The sequence below is a fragment of the Mobula hypostoma genome, chromosome 10 (assembly GCF_963921235.1).
Source record: "Mobula hypostoma chromosome 10, sMobHyp1.1, whole genome shotgun sequence".
Classification (NCBI taxonomy): Eukaryota; Metazoa; Chordata; class Chondrichthyes; order Myliobatiformes; family Myliobatidae; genus Mobula; species Mobula hypostoma.
Genome location: NC_086106.1, coordinates 135,160,828 through 135,174,959, shown reverse-complemented (window position 1 = coordinate 135,174,959; position 14,132 = coordinate 135,160,828). Strand labels below are relative to the sequence as shown.

At 45.3% G+C, this 14,132-nt stretch overlaps 1 protein-coding gene across 2 annotated transcripts in view; it reads right to left on the bottom strand.

Moving 5' to 3' along the window:
- The window catches only part of mospd1 (motile sperm domain containing 1), a 75,623-nt gene that overhangs the window by 57,489 nt on the left and 4,002 nt on the right, over positions 1-14,132 (bottom strand). The window contains exon 1 of one of the 2 annotated variants that reach the window (XM_063061199.1): positions 7,653-7,735. The exons of the other annotated variant lie outside the window; for it this stretch is intronic. The gene's annotated coding sequence lies outside the window, so the exon portion shown is untranslated. Of the gene's footprint in view, positions 1-7,652; positions 7,736-14,132 lie in introns of those variants that run through there. 2 annotated transcript variants of the gene reach the window in all.

The following is a 14,132-nucleotide window of genomic DNA, read 5'->3' as shown; positions in this document are numbered from 1 at the left end:
CTACAAGCTTTCTCTATTTGTGAGCCAACCACCCCTTCCTTCGTCTCTTCAGTTCGGTTCCCACCTCCCAGCAATTCTAGTTTAAACTCTCCCTAACAGCCTTAGCAAACCTCACTGCCAAGATATTGGTCCCCTGGGATTCAAGTGCAACCTGTCCTTTTTCTACAGGTCACTCCTGCCCCAAAGAGGTCCCAATGATCCAGAAATCTGAATCCCTGCCCCCTGCTCCAATTCCTCAGCCATGCATTTACCCTCCACCTCACTCTATTCCTATACTGACTGTCACATGGCACAGGCAGTAATCCTGAGATGACCACCTTTGTGGTCCTGCTTCTCAACTTCCTTCCTAACTCCCTGTAGTCTGCTTTCAGGACCTCCTCCTTTTTCCTGCCAATGTCGTTGGTACCAATATGTACCACGACCTCTGGCTGTTCTCCATCCCACTTCAGGATATCATGGACGCAATTAGAAACATCCCAGACCTTGGCACCTGGGAGGCAAACTACTATCCATGCTTCTTTCCTGTGTCCACAGAATTGCCTGTCTAACCCCATAACTATAGAGTCCCCTATGAATGTTGCCATCCTCTTCCTTTCCCTACCCTTCTGAGCCACAGGGCCAGACTCTGTGCCAGAGGTGCAGCCACTGTTGCTTCCCCCAGGTAGGTTGTCCCCCCAACCGTACTCAAACGGGAGTACTTATTGTTAAGGGGGGCAGCCACAGGGGTGCTCTCTAGTATCTGACTCTTGCCCTTCCCTCTCCTGACTGTTACCCACTCATCTGTCTCCTGAGGCCCTCGTGTAACTACTTGCCTGTAGCCCCTCTCTATTGCCTCTTCACTTTCCCTGACCAGACAAAGGTCATCAAGCTGCATCTCCAGTTCTGTAACCCAGTCCCTAAGGAGTTGCAGCTAGACGCACCTAGAGCAGATGTGGCCGTCCGGGAGGCTGGGAGTCTCCCAGACAACCCACTTCCAACACCCAGTACAGAACACTGGCCTCACAGACATAGTTCCTATTCCGATTCTTCACAAGTAACTTATCTCGCCTCAACCCATTATTGCTGAGGCCCCGTTGAGCCAAAGCCCTCCTACTCTGACTCCCTCTACTCCAACACCCACTCTATAAAACTGTCTTCTTTTTAAATTCTTCCCGCCGGACCTGCCCTTCATGAATCTGGGACCAGATTTGCTCTCATTTTCTTGATAATGGCCCTTCTAGCAATCATTTTTAATCCTGAATTGATTTGTATATTTTACTGAGCTATATATATTACACAAATAATATAAAATCTAAGTGTATACCTCCAATTGGAGTCATCAGGGAAGAAGTATAAAAAGACACAATCTGAACAATTTCTTCACCTGAATGCTTGCAGCATTTATAACAAGAAAACTGAATTCATAATACATGTAAAAATAAACAGAACTCCACCACGGACGGTTCCAAGCCCAGACACGAAAGGAGGACAAGTGAGCATCCGATATAACAACCAGCACCACAGAAACACCAACAGAAGTGTCAGAAACCTCATCCCTGGGAGAGAAAGGATGGGCTACAACTGGGGATAACTTGAAAGACTGGCCAGGATAGAGGACTCTGTCAACAGTCCATGGTTGACGGACTAAGAAGCAGCAGAAGAAGAAATAAATAGGTATGATCTCACAGCCATCACAATAATTGAAAAGTGACCTAGATTAAGAACTCATATTATTGGTTAGTAATACCTGTCAGTGCCTAAGAGGAATAATGTGAGCTGCCGTAATGACTATCACCCAGCAGCACTCACATCTATGGTGAGGAAATACTTTGAGAGGTTGGTCATGGCTGAAATGAATTCCTGCCTCGGCAAGAACCTGGACCCACTGCAATTTGCCTATTGCCACAAAAAGTCAACAACAGAAGCGATCTCAAAGGCTCTTCACATGGACAATACAAACACCTCTGTCAGGATGCTGTTCGTTGACTAGAGCTCATCATTCCCACAGCCCTGATGATAGCTGCAGAATCTGGCCTTCTGTACCTCCCTTTACTAACTATAAATTTGCTGATGATACAACCATTGTTGGTAGAAATTCAGATGGAGATGAGAGGGCGTACAGGAGCAGGGTATATACCAGCTAGTTGAGTAGTGTCGCAGCAACAACCACCTCGCATTCAATGCCAGTAAGACTTCAAAAAGGGAAAGATGAGAGAACTCGAATCAATCCTCACAGAGGGATCAGAAGTGGAGAGAGTGAGCAATTTCAAGTTCCTGGTCAAGATCTCTGAGGAGCTAACCTGGTCCCAACATATTGATGCAGCTACAAAGGAGGCAAGACAGCAGCTATATTTCATTAGGAGTTTGAAGAGATTTGGTTGGTCACCTAAAATACTCAAAGCCTTCCACAGATGTACCGTGCAGAATATTCTGACAGGCTGCATCACTGTCTGGTATGTGGGGCGGGGGGGGGGGGGGCACTACTGTGCACAGGACCAAGAAAAGCTACAGAAATTAGTCATTTCCATCTTGGGTACTAACCTCTGTAGAATACATCTTCAAGGAGCGGTAGCTCAGAAAGGCAACGTCCATTATTAATGACCCCCATGACCTAGGCATTGTTACTGTCAGGTAGGAGGTACAGAAGCCTGAAGGCACACACTCAGCGATACAGAAACAGCTTCTTCCCCTCTGCCATCCGATTCCTAAATGGACATTGAACCCTTGAACAACAGGAATTCTGCAGATGCTGGAAATTCAAGCAACACACATAAAAGTTGCTGGTGAACGCAGCAGGCCAGGCAGCATCTCTAGGAAGAGGTGCAGTTTCAGGCCGAGACCCTTTGTCAGGACTAACTGAAGGAAGAGTGAGTAAGGGATTTGAAAGTTGGAGGGGGAGGGGGAGATCCAAAATGATAGGAGAAGACAGGAGGGGGAGGGATGGAGCCAAGAGCTGGACAGGTCATAGGCAAAAGGGATAAGAGAGGATCATGGGACAGGGGGTCCGGGAAGAAAGACATGGGGGGGGGGAACCCAGAGGATGGGCAAGGGGCAACCCTTGAACACTACTTTTTAAATATATATATATTTACTTCTGTTTTTGCACTATTTTAATCTATTTAATTTAAAAATATATACTTCTGTAATTTATTTAATTATTCTTTCTTTTTATATTATCATGTATTGCATTGTACTGCTGCTGCTAAGTTAACAAATTTCGTGACACATGCCAGTGATAATAAACCTGATTCTGATTTTAATATTGAGAAGAGAAAGGAAAGATGGAAAAGGCACAACACGCTTTATATTAAAGGCTGGACAATGAAGATAGCTCAGGTCAGAAAATCAAACATGAGAATATGTTTACATGGAATTAAGATACAACGTGGGGCAGGAAAAGTTGGGACCTGTATGTATCAGAATCAGAATGATCACCACCATATGTCGTGAAATTTGTTAATTCATCAGCTGTAGTTCAATGCAATACATAATATTAAAGAAGAAAAAAAACAAATAAAATAAATTTACAGTATGCGTATATTGAATAGATTAAAAACGTGCAAAAACAGAAATAATTGTACATTAAAAAAGTGAGGTAGTGTTCACAGGTTCAATGTCCATTTAGGAATCGGATGACAGAGGGGAAGAAGCTGTTCCTGAATCGCTGAGTGTGTGCCTTCAGGTTTCTGTATGTCCTGCCTGATGGTAACAGTGAGAAAAGGGCATGCCCCGGGTGCTGGAGGGCCTTAATATGAACGCTACCTTTCTGAGACACTGCTCCTTGAAGATGTCCTGGGTACTTTGTAAGCTAGTACCCAACATGGAGCCAACTAAATTTACAACCTTCTGCAGCTTCTTTCAGTCCTGTGCAGTAGCCCCCTTCCACAGTACATCTATGGAAGTTTTTGAGTGTATTTGCTCTCCAAACTCCTAATGAAGGATGTGGAGAATGAGGAGAGGGTGCAGAACAGATTTCCCAAGATGTTGGCTGGATTACAGAGCAAGAGCTATAAGGAAAGCTTGGACAAACTTGGGATGTTCTCCCTAAGGTTGGATACTGAGGGGACACCTGATAAAAGCATAAGACATAGCAGCAGAATTTGGCCATTTAGTCCATCAAGTCTGCTCTGTCATTCCATCATGGCTGATTTATTATCCCTCTCAACCCCACTTTCCTGCCTTCTCCCTGAAACTTTTTGGATGCTCTTACTAATCAAGAACCTATCACCCTCCACTTTAAATACACTCAATGACTTGCTCTCCTCAGCTGTCTGATAAAAATTTTTAAAATGAAGAGAGGCAGAGATAGAAACATAAGAAAAAGGAGAGCAGGAGTAGGATAGAGTCAGAATCTTTGCCCCAGGGTAGGAATGTTAAAAATCAGAGAGCATGCTTTTAAGATCGGGGGCGGGGGGGGGGGGAGAGTGGAGTTATGAGAGTTTAAAGGCAATGTGAGGGGCAAGTTTTTCATCTGAAGTTTAACGGGCATGCAATGAAGATGAAGACAGAGGGATAATAATGATACACAGGAAGAGGGCATTTAGTATAAATTAGCATTGAGACTGACACAATATTGACAGCCGCATGGCCTGTCCCATGTTATATTGCTCTAAACTGACAAACGTGATAAATATTTCAGATCTGTACTGGTTGGACAAAGGTAAACAGTCAATGTTATTCATTACACTATCAAAGAATCTGTGGTAATACAAATAAACTCTTATTGGGTTTCCAGCTGGGTACAGGTATAGATTTTAACCGAGGTTTCGATGACAAACTCTGCCATCTTCATCAGGGATGATGCCTAGGCATGTCTAGTCCCATGCTATTTACACCCCAGTTGTCTGTCCCTCCTGATTGGTTATTCCTCATCCAATCATATTTCCACTGTCCCACCTTGTTTACAATCCAATTCCAGTTCTTACTTAGAGTGGGACATTTGTCTTGGTTAAAATTATTTTCCTCTAGTTTTATTTTAATGGCTTCCTTCACCAGGCGGTCCCAAAAACCTTTGACATAGCACAGTAGTTATGTTCCATCGAAGTCAATCCTATGCCACTACGAATGCAATGTTCAGCTACCGCCAATTTCTCGGGATAACCCAAACGGTTACACCTCCATTGTTCCTTGGTACGAATTTCCACAATGCATCCCATCTGGCTGATATATGTTGCTCTGCATTCACAGGGAATCGTGTAAACACCAGCCATTCTGTATCCCAGGTCATCTTTGATCCACATAAGCTGTGATTTCAGTTTCCTTACAGGTTTGTGAATGGAATTAATCTGGTATTTCTTCAGGATCCTGGCAATCCTTACAGAAACCATGGAAATATAGAGAAGACCACAGTAAGAACGGGTTCCTCCTTGTTGTTAGGTTTCCTGGTTTTTCCGTCAGCCCTTTTAAGAGCCCAATTAGTTTCCTTTACCTTGTAGCCATTCTGTAGAAATATCATGTGTAATTGTCTTATTTCCTAGTGGATACTCTCTAGTCTGAGATATATTTTACATGGTTAATCAAGTAGAAAGAACAGCTCTGTATTGGGAGGTGTGTTGGTGGTTGTTATCATTGAGGTACAAGTCTGTGTGAGTGGGTTTCCAATGGACGCCATGTCTGAGGCTACCGTCTGGTTTCCATCATATTAGAATTAAGATCGATGCCTGTACCTAGCTGGAGCCTGAGAAGAGTTTATTCTTCATATAAGCTGGGAAAGTACTAGACCCTTAATCTGTGATAAGATGCCACACAAGAAATTAGTCCACAAAATTACGCATGGACTGACACTGCTTAACAGACAAAGTAGAGATTAAAGATTCATTTTATTTGTCACATGTACATTGAAACATACAGTGAAATGTGATGTTTTGCATCAGTGACCACTCAAGGATCGTGCAAGTGTCACCACGCTTCCAGCACCATGATAGTGTTTATTTATTTAGCCCATTGAGCCACGCTGCCCCAGCAACACCAAATCCCTGATTAACCCTAACCTAATCATGGGGCAACTTACAGTGACCAATCAACCTAGCCGGTACATCTCTGGACTGCAGGAAGAAACAAGAGCAGCCAGAGAAAAGCCAAGCACTCTACCGGGTGGACGTACAGATTCTCGATACAGAACAGCACCAAAATTAAACTATAGAATGCCCTCAGCTGTAATAGTGCCACACTAAGCTCCATGCTACTATGGTGCCCATACTCAGCCTGTGATAGAGTTCAATGGAATCGCTGTCCAAAGACCCAGCTGTTTACAATCTACTATCATTGATTACATAAGGAATAGGAGCAGGAGTAGGCCATCTAGCCCGTCACGTCTGCTTTGCCATTTAATAAGATCATGGCTGATCTGGCCTTGGACTCACCTCCACCTATCTGCCTTTTCCCCATAACCCTTAATTCCACAACTATGCAAAAATGTTTCTACAAGGAAAAAAAAGATTTGAACAGGCGACCAAGTCTAACACTATTTGCTGATAATACAAAACTGTGTGGCAGCACGAGCCACCAGGATGCAACATTTTAGGAGGGGGTGGGTGTAATCAGGAATAGTGAATGGATCAGGATGTGCCAGATGGAATATAGTGTAGAAAATGTGAGGTCATCCATTTTGGTAGAAAACAGAAATGTGGAGTTTGTTTTTAAGCAGTGGAAGACCCAGGTGTGATAATCAGAGGGATCTGCATAACCTGATTAAAAGAAATCACTGGTTAACCTGTAAATACAACAGACAATCAGGAAAACAAACAATACCATGATTTGGATACAAGAATAGAGGCAGCACACCCTAACTACAGAAATGTGTATGGATCTGGTTTCCCTAACTAAAGTTAAAACTTAACTAACTGCTCACAAAAGAGGGAGTGCTACAAAGTTTCACCCAACAAAGATAAAGATGCTAGAATTCTAAAATAGAAGAGAAAATGTTGGAGACACTTGGGAAATCAAGTAGCACCTGATCGATTCCAGGGTACTGGATATTTATGGGTTCCTTTAGTTAGAGTGATTGGAACCACATGTCATTGTCATAAGAGGTTAGAAGTGTACAATGAACCATTTCACGCCACTCAACTGGAACAGCCACGTAAGTGCTTTGGCGACAAGAACAGAACAGTGGTGTTCCATAGCAACTGACATCCAAAGTCATTCTACAATCAACAAGACTAAAGATAGCGGCGTGATGGAACACCTGCCTGGATCAACTCTCAGCACCCAAGACAAAGCGGGGACGTCACTACCTACTTAACCTACATAATCACTGTCTCCACTGCCAACAAATGTAGCTTCAGTCTACATTTGTAACGCCCATAAAATAATCGGCAAAGCTACAATAACAACCGAGAGGCACTCAATGACAACAGCCCATAAAGGCATTAACGCCCTCTTATACACGTTGTGGAAACAGGGCACTGGCGATAGTTCGACCGGAGGGAGTGCCGAACAGACGCGAGGGAACGGCCCGATGTACGAGGGAGCGTCGCGCCGGCGAGGGATCGCCTCGCCTGCCCGAGGGAGAACAACACGGGGGTCACCGACCATCCTGTGTCCGATGCCGCGCGAGTTTCCTAACCCATAGCCTGCACCTGAAGCCCAGTGCGAGCGAAGGGGAGCAGATCGCGGTCCTGAGACGCTCCACCGACGCCAACAACGGCATATCCGAGCACAGCCTTCCTTACCTGCTCCGCCACCGATTCCGCAGCGTCCCTCAGCCTCAGCCGTGGGGGCCGCCGGGATGCTGGAGGACCAGCGTTCCTCCGGCGCTGACGTCAACGGATGGGGGGGGGGGGGGGGGGGGGGGGGGGGGTGGACCGGTTCCAGACTCAGGGTCCTGAGTGGTAAAGAAACATTTCCTCACCCGGGTCAGGCAAATCAAGCTCTAGAAAATATTTATGGGAAGTGAGAATTCTGAGACACAAAAGACGACAGTAGGAATATGCTTCGAAGGATCAGCAGGAAAGAACATCGGCATCAAGAAGGGAACGTGACTCTTGGGAAAGCATCAAAACGTGGGCACAAACAGAAAGAACGGGGCAAAGCAACATTGGGGAGGACGGACATGTGGAAAAAGAACACGGGCGCAGGGGAAAACGCAAGGGCACTAGGGGAAAGAACATCCTTGGTCCACTGAGTCCTCTCAATGATTTTTTAAAATTTATATATAGAAACATAGAAAACCTACATCACAATACAGGCCCTCCGGCTCACAATGCTGTGCCGAACATGTCCTTACCTTAGCAATCATCCAGGGTTACCCATAGCACTCTATTTTTCTGAGCTCCATGTACCTGTCCAGGAGTCTCTTAAAAGACCCTATTGTATCCGCTGCCACCAGCAGCCCATACCATGAACTCACCACTCTCTTACCCCTGACATCATCTCTGTACCTACTTCCAAGCACCTTAAAACTGTGCCCCCTTGTGCTAGCCATTTCAGCCCTGGGAAAAACATCTGACTATCCACACGATCAATGCCTCTCATCATCTCCTACGCCTCTATCAGGTCACCTCTCATCCTCCGTCGCTCCAAGGAAAAAAGGCCGAGTTCACTCAACATATTCTCATAACGCATGCTCCCCAATCCAGGCAACATCTTTGTAAATCTCCTTTGCACCCTTTCTATGGTTTCCACATCCTACCTGTAGTGAGGTGACCAGAACTGAGCACAGTACTCCAAGTGGGGTCTGACCAGGGTTCTATATAGCGGCAACATTAGCTCTTGGCTCCTAAACTCAATCCCATGATTTATGCAGGCCAATGCACCGTATGCCTTCTTAACCACACAGTTAACCTGCGCAGCAGCTTTGAGCATCCGATGGACCCGGACCCCAAGATTCCTCTGATCCTCCACACTGCCAAGAGTCTTACCATTAATACTATATTCTGTCATCATATTTGACCTACCAAAATGAACCACCTCACACTTATCTGGGTTGAACTCCATCTGCCACTTCTCAGCCCAGCAATGTCTCACTGTAACCCCTAACAGCCCTCCACACTATCCACAACACCTCCAAGCTTTGTGTCATCAGAAAATTTACTAACCCATCCTTCCGCTTCTTCATCCAGGTCATGTATAAAAATCATGAAGTGTAGGGGTCCCAGAAGAGATCCCTGAGGCACCCCACTGGTCACTGACCTCCATGCAGAACATGACCCATCTACAACCTTCTGTGGGCAAGCCAGTCTGGATCCACAAAGCATTGTCCCCTTGGATCCCCTGCCTCCCTACTTTCTCAATAAGCCTTGCATGGGGTACCTTGTCAAATGCCTTGCTGAAATCCATATACACTACATCTACTGCTCTACCTTCATCAATGTGTTTAGGCACATCCTTAAAAAATACAATCAGGCTCATAAGGCACAACCTGCCTTTGACAAAGCCATGCTGACTATTCCTAAACATATTATGCTTTTCCAAATATTCATAAATCCTGCCTCTCAGGATCTTCTCCATCAACTTATCAACCACTGAAGTAAGACTCAATGGCCTATAACTTCCTGGGCTATCTCTACTCCCCTTCTTGAATAATGGAACAACATCCGCAACCCTCCAATCCTCTGGAACCTCTCCCGTCCCCATTGATGATGCAAAGATCATCGCCAGAGGTTCAGCAATCTCCTCCCTCACCTCCCACAGTAGCCTGGGGTACATCTCGTCCGGTCCTGGTGTCTTATCCAACTTGATGCTTTCCAAAAGCTCCAGCCCATCCTCTTTCTTAATATCTCAGGCTTTTCAGTCCATTGTAAGTCATCCCTACAATCGCCAAGATCCTTTTCCATAGTGAATATTGAAGCAAAGTACTCATTAAGTACCTCCGCTATCTCCTCCGGTTCTATACACACTTTTCCACTGTCACACTTGATTGGTCCTATTCTCTCATGTCTTATCCTCTTGCTCTTCACATACTTGTAGAATGCCTTGGGATTTTCCTTAATTCTGTCCGCTAAGGCCTCCTCATGTCCCTTCTGGCTCTCCTAATTTCTTTCTTAAGCTCCTTCCTACTAGCCTTATAATCTTCTAGATCTCTATCATTACCTAGTTTTGTGACCCTTTCGTAAGCTCTTCCTCTTGACTAGATTTACAACAGCCTTTGTACACCTTGGTTTCTGTATCCTACCATCCTTTCCTTGTCTCATTGAAATGTACCTATGCAAAACTCTACGCAAATATCCCCTGAACATTTGCCACATTTCTGCCGAACATTTCTGAGAACATCTGTTCCCAATTTATGCTTCCAAGTTCCAGCCTGATAGCTTCATATTTCCCCTTACTCCAATGAAACACTTTCCTAACTTGTCTGTTCCTATCCCACCTCCAATGCTATGGTAAAGGAGATACAATTGTGATCACTATCTCCAAAATAACTTCCACCCTCAGAGACTCAGCAGACGATCCCTCCATGACTTCCTCCCTTTCTGCAGCCGTGACACTATCTCTGATCAACAGTGCCACGCCCCCAACTCTTTTGCCTCCCTCCCTGTCCTTTCTGAAACATCTAAAGACTGGCACTTGAAGTAACCATTCCTGCCCCTGAGCCATCCAAGTCTCTGTAATGGCCACAACATCATAGCTCCAAGTCCTGATCCACACTCTGAGCTCATCTGCTTTGTCCATAATACTCATTGCATTAAAATAGACACATCTCAAACCATCAGTCTGAGCGTGTCCTCTCTCTATCACCTGCCTCTCCTCCCTTTCGCACTGTCTCCAAGCTTTCTCTATTTGTGAGCCAACTGCCTCTTCCTCCGTCTCTTTAGTTTGGTTCCCACCTCCCCCTGCTCCAATCCCTCAGCCATGCATTTACCCTCCACCTCATTCTATTCCTGTACTCACTGTCACATGGCACAGGCAGTAATCCTGAGATAACTACCTTTGTGGTCCTGCTTCTCAACTTCCTTCCTAACTCCCTGTAGTCTGCTTTCAGGACCTCCTCCTTTTTCCTGCCAATGTCATTGGTACCAATATGTACCACAACCTCTGGCTGTTGTCCTTCCCACTTCAGGATATCGTGGACGCGATCAGAAATATCCCAGAACCTGGCACCTGGGAGGTAAACTACCATCCATGCTTCTTTTCTGTGTCCACAGAATCGCCTATCTGACCCCCTAACTATAGAGTCCCCTATCACTGCTGCCATCCTCTTCTTTTTCCTACCCTTCTGAGCCACAGGGCCAGACTTTCTGCCGTAGGCATGACCACTGTTGTTTCCCACAGGTAGGCCATTCCCCCCCTCCGCCCCAACAGTACTCAAGCAGGAGTACTTATTGTCAATGGGTACAGCCACAGGGGCACTCTATAGTATCTGACTCTTGCCCTTCTCTGTCCTGATTGTTAACCACTGATCTGTCTCCCGAGTCCCCGGTGTGACTACTTGCCTATAGCTCCTCTCTCTCACCTCCTATACCTCCTCTCTATCACCTCCTCACTTTCCCTGACCAGGCGAAGATCATCGAGCTGTATCTCCAGTTCCCTAAAACGGTCCCTATGGAGCTGCAGTTCGACACACCTGGCGCAGATGTGGCCTTCCGGGAGGCTGGGAGTCTCCTGGATTTCCCACATCTGACACCAAGCGCAGAACACCGGCCTCACACACATACTTCCTGTCTGTATTCTACACAGGCAAGTTTACAATTTATGTTTACAATTAAATCTAGGCCTGTACACTATGAATCACAACTGTAATGTATATTTGTTCAAGAAAGGTAACAGCAATAATCCTGGGAATAAAAGACCGTAAGCCATACGAGCAGAATTAGGCCATCTGGCCCATCGAGTCTGATCCGCCGTTTGATCATGGCTGATCCTTTTTCTCTCCTCCTCAACCCCAGTTCCCAGCATTCTCCCGGTAACCTTTGATACCATGTCCAATCAAGAACTTATCAATCTCTGCCTTAAATACACCCAACAACCTGGCCTCACAGCTGCATGTGGCAACAAATTCACCATCCTTTGGCTAAAGAAATTTCTCCGCATCTCTGTTTTGAAAGGGTGCCCCTCTATCCTGAGGCTATGCCCTCTTTTCCTAGACTCGCCCAACATGGGAAACATTCTTTCCACATTTACTCTGTCTCGACCTTTCAACATTCGAAAGGTTTCAGTGAGATCCCCCCCTCATCCTTCTGAATTCCAGTGAGTACAGACCCGAGCCATCAAATGTTCCTTGTTTGATAACTGTTTATTAGAAAACATAGAACATGGAAAACCTCCAGCACAATACAGGCCCTTTGGCTCACATGTGCCGAACATGTCCCTACCCTAGAAATTACTAGGGTTACCCATAGCCCTCTATTTTTCTAAGCTCCATGTACCTATACAGGAGTCTCTTAAAAGACCCTATCGTATCCGCCTCCACCACCGTTGCCAGCAGCCAATTCTACGCACTCACCACTCTCTGCATAAAAAAACTTACCCCTGACATCTCCTCTGTACCTACTCTCCAGCACCTTAAACCTGTGCCCTCTTCTGGCAACCATTTCATAGTCATAGCCATACTTTATTGATCCCGGGGGAAATTGGTTAAATTGGTTCAGCCCTGGGAAAAAGCCTCTGACTATCCACACAATCAATGCCTCCTGGAACCATCCTTGTGAATCTCCTCTAGACCCTCTCCAATGCCAGCACATCTTTTCTATGATGACGGGCCCAAAATTGTTCACAATACTCAAGGTGAGGCCTCACCAGTGCCTTATAAAGCCTCAGCATCACATCATTGCTCTTGTATTCTAGACCTCTTGAAATGAATGCTAACATAGCATTTGCCTTCCTCACCACCAACTCAACCTGCAAGTTAACCTTCAGGGTGTTCTGCACAAGGACTCCCAAGTCCCTCTGCATATCCTCATTTAGAAAATAGTCTGCACATTTACTTCTAGTACCAAAGTGCATGACATGCATTTTCCAACCAGTTAAGTAAGTGATTGGCAAACAATTGGAGGGGGTTATTACAGTCAAGATTTATGAGCATTTGGAGAAGCAAGTCTGGTTAGGGGTAGTCAACATGGCAGCTTAAGCTTCATGAGCCTAATTGAGTACTTTTGAGGAGAAGAACAAATTGATGAAGATTATACAGTTTAATATGTGGCTAAGAAGTTGGTGAAGGAGTTGAGGGCATCAGATTTTTGAAACATTAGGCTGTCTTACAGGGAAGGTGGAACCTGTACAGAAGAGATAGTTTACACCTGAAATGGAAGGGGACCAATATCCTAGCGGGAAGTTTGCTAGTGCTGCTGAGGGATGGGAACCAGAGTGTTAGAGCAGGTAGAGGAGTTGTTATGGAGACAGATGTTCTTAAGACCTCAGAAAGAGTCAGAAATCAAAACATTAAGCATGGTGCAACTAATGTCCTGAGCTGTAAATATTTCAATGCAAAAAGTATCATAGGAAAGGCAAATGAAGTCAGGGCATGGATCAACACATAGAATTATGACATTGTGGTCATTAGTGACATTTGGTTGCTTGTGGGGGCAGGACTGGCAGCTCAGTATTCCAGGTTTCTGTTGTTTTAGACATGACGGAGTGGGTGGAATTAAAGGAGGAGGGATGGCATTACTAGTCAGAGAAAATATCACAGCAGTGCACAGTCAGATCAGACTGAGAACTTGTCTAGTGAGGTTTCATGGGTGGAATGGAGGAATAGGAAAGATATGATCACATTAATGGGGCTCTATTACAGACAACCCAACATACCATAAGATCATAAGAAATAGGAGCAGGAGTCAGCCATCTGGCCTGTCGTGACTGCGCCACCATTCAATAAGAGCATGGCGATCTGGCCATGGACTCACCTCCACCTACCTGCCTTTTCCCCATAACCTTTAATTCCTCTACTATGCAAAAATCTATCCAACCTTATCTTAAATATATTTACTGAGGTAGCCTTCACTGCTTCAATGGGCAGAGAATTCTATGGATTCACCACCCCCCCACCCCAGGAAAAGCAGTTCCTCCTCATCTCTGTCCTAAATCTACTCCCCCAAATCTTGAGGCTATGTCCCCTAGTTCTAGCCTCACCTATTAGTGGAAACAACTTCCCTGCCTCGATCTTGTCTTTCCCTTTCATAATTCTATATTTTCTATAAGATCTCCTCTCATTCTTCTGACTTCCAACAAGTACAGTCCCAGGCAACTCAATCTCTCCTCATAGTCTAACCTCCTCA